The sequence below is a fragment of the Schistocerca piceifrons genome, unplaced genomic scaffold (assembly GCF_021461385.2).
Source record: "Schistocerca piceifrons isolate TAMUIC-IGC-003096 unplaced genomic scaffold, iqSchPice1.1 HiC_scaffold_1302, whole genome shotgun sequence".
In the NCBI taxonomy this organism is placed as follows: Eukaryota; Metazoa; Arthropoda; class Insecta; order Orthoptera; family Acrididae; genus Schistocerca; species Schistocerca piceifrons.
The window spans coordinates 7,501-12,500 of NW_025727128.1; the positions used below are offsets into that span (position 1 = coordinate 7,501).

General features: G+C 53.6%; 1 non-coding gene across 1 annotated transcript in view; it reads left to right on the forward strand.

The window, feature by feature from the left end:
* The first annotated feature begins 4,165 nt into the window (after positions 1 to 4,165).
* Positions 4,166 to 5,000, forward strand: part of LOC124731783 — a 1,909-nt gene continuing 1,074 nt past the window's right edge. Inside the window, exon 1 of the ribosomal RNA XR_007008479.1 lies at positions 4,166 to 5,000. This exon is cut by the window's right edge and continues 1,074 nt beyond it. This is a non-coding gene — a ribosomal RNA (small subunit ribosomal RNA).

Sequence of the window (5,000 nt, forward strand, 5' to 3'; positions counted from 1 at the left end):
CCTCCAACGACGATACCGCCATCTATGCGACGCCAAGCCGATTAAGACAGCGATGGCGCCACAGTGCCCGCCTTTCGACGCCACCCACAAAGCCTGCAGCCTCTGTCGACCATAGCACCCAATCTCCAGTGGCTCTGCCGCACGAAGCCGTGGACCGGCAATGACTCCACCCGCACCCGTTCGTGCACCACCCCAACCGCCAAACGCGCACCTCCAGCGGATGAACGGCGGACGTTTCCCGCACTCGTAAAGTGCAATCCACCCCTATAACGTGCGTTTCATGAAGAGTTATTGCCAATATGCGACATTCCCGCTGTCCCTATACATGAGCCGCGACCTGTACCACTTACGAGCGAGAGACGCGATCGCGTTGCTCACTGTACGGCGTCCGATACCGAGCCATCAGCATGTCGGTCCCCATGCGCGTTGCACTCGCACTCGCAGTCGCAAAAACGTGGGGCAAATATATTACGCGGAAGAGTTATAACAGACCGAGCCCCACTGCATGAGGGGAGTCTTTGTCACTAATGTACACAGATGGAACATTTTGGACTGGAACCAGATTACCCGTACACACGGCGCTGATTAGTAATCAATGCAGAGCCATCAAACTACAGAATATATATACAACTGTCCGTATACATGCTGAAAGAGTCTGCCCACAATGGGAACCACACGTCAGCCAGCCACTCTGATCACGCACCACTCTCTGCTTCTAACGGGCGCACATACAATATGTAAGCACCAGCATGGAACAACATCCAGTGCATCCTCTCCGCCACATTACACAATCCACACTATCACAACCAGACCAGGAGGTCCATGCGGAAAATACAATATCCCACCCTTTCGACATCCACCATTGCGCAGATCAGGCACCAACACCCACACATGTCCTATACAACGGTGCACCCAACATCACAATAGTACCTCCTGTCACAGCGCACAAACAATGACATGAGTCAAAGACACAGGTCTGACACAAGCATAGAATTGGAGCGCCGCCTCTAATAAGCCAAAGGTGCATCCTGACGTGACAAATCTGATCATGTCACAAGCATTCACTTACTATAATCACTATCAACGAACCTGCCGCCCCCGCCCCCCCCTACACCTTTCCTTACAACAACGTGTAACCTAACCTAACCTAACCTATGTTGTACCTTAACCTAACCTATGTTGTACCTTAACCTAACCTATGTTGTACCTTAACCTAACCTATGTTGTACCTTAACCTAACCTATGTTGTGCCTTAACCTAACCTATGTTGTGCCTTAACCTAACCTATGTTGTGCCTTAACCTAACCTATGTTGTGCCTTAACCTAACCTATGTTGTGCCTTAACCTAACCTATGTTGTGCCTTAACCTAACCTATGTTGTGCCTTAACCTAACCTATGTTGTGCCTTAACCTAACCTATGTTGTGCCTTAACCTAACCCATGTTGTGCCTTAACCTAACCCATGTTGTGCCTTAACCTAACCCATGTTGTGCCTTAACCTAACCCATGTTGTGCCTTAACCTAACCCATGTTGTGCCTTAACCTAACCCATGTTGTGCCTTAACCTAACCCATGTTGTGCCTTAACCTAACCCATGTTGTGCCTTAACCTAACCCATGTTGTGCCTTAACCTAACCCATGTTGTGCCTTAACCTAACCCATGTTGTGCCTTAACCTAACCCATGTTGTGCCTTAACCTAACCCATGTTGTGCCTTAACCTAACCCATGTTGTGCCTTAACCTAACCCATGTTGTGCCTTAACCTAACCCATGTTGTGCCTTAACCTAACCCATGTTGTGCCTTAACCTAACCCATGTTGTGCCTTAACCTAACCCATGTTGTGCCTTAACCTAACCCATGTTGTGCCTTAACCTAACCCATGTTGTGCCTTAACCTAACCCATGTTGTGCCTTAACCTAACCCATGTTGTGCCTTAACCTAACCTATGTTGTGCCTTAACCTAACCTATGTTGTGCCTTAACCTAACCCATGTTGTGCCTTAACCTAACCCATGTTGTGCCTTAACCTAACCCATGTTGTGCCTTAACCTAACCCATGTTGTGCCTTAACCTAACCCATGTTGTGCCTTAACCTAACCCATGTTGTGCCTTAACCTAACCCATGTTGTGCCTTAACCTAACCCATGTTGTGCCTTAACCTAACCCATGTTGTGCCTTAACCTAACCCATGTTGTGCCTTAACCTAACCCATGTTGTGCCTTAACCTAACCCATGTTGTGCCTTAACCTAACCCATGTCGTGCCTTAACCTAACCCATGTCGTGCCTTAACCTAACCCATGTCGTGCCTTAACCTAACCCACGTCGTGCCTTAACCTAACCCACGTTGTCGCCTAACGTAACCCACGTTGTCGCCTAAACCTGCTCTGTAATTGTTATACGACTCGTTCAATTAGTGTAGTGTTGCCCACCCGCAACCCTCGCAATATAGTTCGCTACTCGCACTCCCCGCTCCCCTGTGTATCGCTTCATGTTAAACACCTTGCAAGTCTTGCTCACTTTCCACATGCTCCTGCTGTACACTGTAATGTGGATGGCAGCAGGACGTACATGCCGCCCCTCCCCACGTCCCCACCTTGCCCCCTGCCTTCGCAAGCTGGTTGGTGAGAACTTTGCATGTTCAATGCCCTCCGCATGCGACGTACTCAGGCTACGTTGTGGTGCGGCCTGTGTCAACTGTCCGCTAATGTCGTACGCGTAAACCACAATCTGTACTGCACATTCGTCCTTATGTACTGAATGATACATCGTGGCACATGTGTGACCGTACAACGACTGCGCCCAAAAACGGCGGACCATACAGTGCAAATATTGTGCACGCAGCTACGTGTCGTCTCCCTATGAGAGCTGGATTGCAGTGTGGTACGCCATAGAGACGTGTGGGAGGAACGGACGCCGTGGATGGCGATCAGCATGAGCTGTCTGTTGATGTATTCGGACCTAGTCGTCTCTCCTCACACACCGTGATGGCATGGTGCACCGCGTTCCATATCTGCGACATGCTACAGAGGCCGGTTGACAGTCGTTCGAGCAATGGACATCGCATACGTACGGGGGCCACCTTCCACGTATTGTCTAGGCGTGCACATTTTGTTGCGTGTATGTGGGCAGACGTAGTGTGGCGTGACACCTGACACAGGCATGCAATAATCGTGGAAGTTGCAAATGGCGATGGACGCCTGCGTTTTCTGGTGAAGTTACGCAAATGAACAAATGGTAACCTGTTGTGGTGCGGTTGTTCTCGCTAGGGGTGAATCGGTGATGGCGACGATAGGTTGAGGTACTAACCGGTTGTTCCAGCGATACCCACCATGCCGACGAAACTGAACGGCATCTGGGTGTGAAGCGATACGCGGCGGTGGCTGGGTGGGACCGTCCCCGGCCGGTGAGGGGGCGCCTCCCGGCGTGCTGGCCGCGCGGTGCGTGGGCGCACGCGCTACAGCCGGCTGGTGGGGGCGGCCAGTGGCAGGCGCGCCGGCCGACGGACGCGGCAGGCGTCGCAGCTGCGCGCCGGCGCACCCTGCGCGCGGCGCCGTGCGGCCAAAGTAGGTCCTCGCGGGCCCGGTGCGAAGCGCGGTGGACATCTTCAGTGTGCTGGTCCGATTGAGGACTGTGTGCGTTGAGGATGCGCTGCCGCCCGGCGCTCGGCGCCGCGACGCCGTCTGCTGCTCGGTCGCCCCAGCGGTTCTCGCTGGTGGTTTGTATCGCAGCTGTGCGGATGTGTTGGCGCGTGCGCTGTGCTGGGAGAGTTCGCTTCGGCACCCAAGTGGGGCTTTTGTCCTTCTGTGGCGCTGGCGTTGGAGCTGCCGGTCACCGTAGGTGGCGCGTGTTGTCTCCCGCCGGCAATGCCACGACAGCACGCTCCCGGGCCTCTGTCGGCAGCGGCAAGCTCAGTTGGGAGCACGGGTGGTCGCACCGAAAGCGTCTACTCGCCTAACTCCGGGCGATTGCGCCTCTCTCGAACCCGACCAAGTACTTAGGACGGCGCTGCGCGCCGCCGGGACCTGAGAGGGTTTCGAGGTGTATTGTGCAGGGGAGCTCAGCCTCCTCCTGTTTGCAGAATGATTGAGCGGACGCTTGCGTGTTCGCGCGGGCCCCCGGGACACACTCCCGGGCGGCCGGCTGCTCAGCTCTAGTTGACGCAGCTCCCTGGTTGATCCTGCCAGTAGTCATATGCTTGTCTCAAAGATTAAGCCATGCATGTCTCAGTACAAGCCGCATTAAGGTGAAACCGCGAATGGCTCATTAAATCAGTTATGGTTCCTTAGATCGTACCCACGTTACTTGGATAACTGTGGTAATTCTAGAGCTAATACATGCAAACAGAGTCCCGACCAGAGATGGAAGGGACGCTTTTATTAGATCAAAACCAATCGGTCGGCTCGTCCGGTCCGTTTGCCTTGGTGACTCTGAATAACTTTGGGCTGATCGCACGGTCCTCGTACCGGCGACGCATCTTTCAAATGTCTGCCTTATCAACTGTCGATGGTAGGTTCTGCGCCTACCATGGTTGTAACGGGTAACGGGGAATCAGGGTTCGATTCCGGAGAGGGAGCCTGAGAAACGGCTACCACATCCAAGGAAGGCAGCAGGCGCGCAAATTACCCACTCCCGGCACGGGGAGGTAGTGACGAAAAATAACGATACGGGACTCATCCGAGGCCCCGTAATCGGAATGAGTACACTTTAAATCCTTTAACGAGTATCTATTGGAGGGCAAGTCTGGTGCCAGCAGCCGCGGTAATTCCAGCTCCAATAGCGTATATTAAAGTTGTTGCGGTTAAAAAGCTCGTAGTTGGATTTGTGTCCCACGCTGTTGGTTCACCGCCCGTCGGTGTTTAACTGGCATGTATCGTGGGACGTCCTGCCGGTGGGGCGAGCCGAAGGCGTGCGACCGCCCCGTGCGTGCTCGTGCGTCCCGAGGCGGACCCCGTTGAAATCCTACCAGGGTGCTCTTTATTGAGTGTCTCGGTGGGCCGGC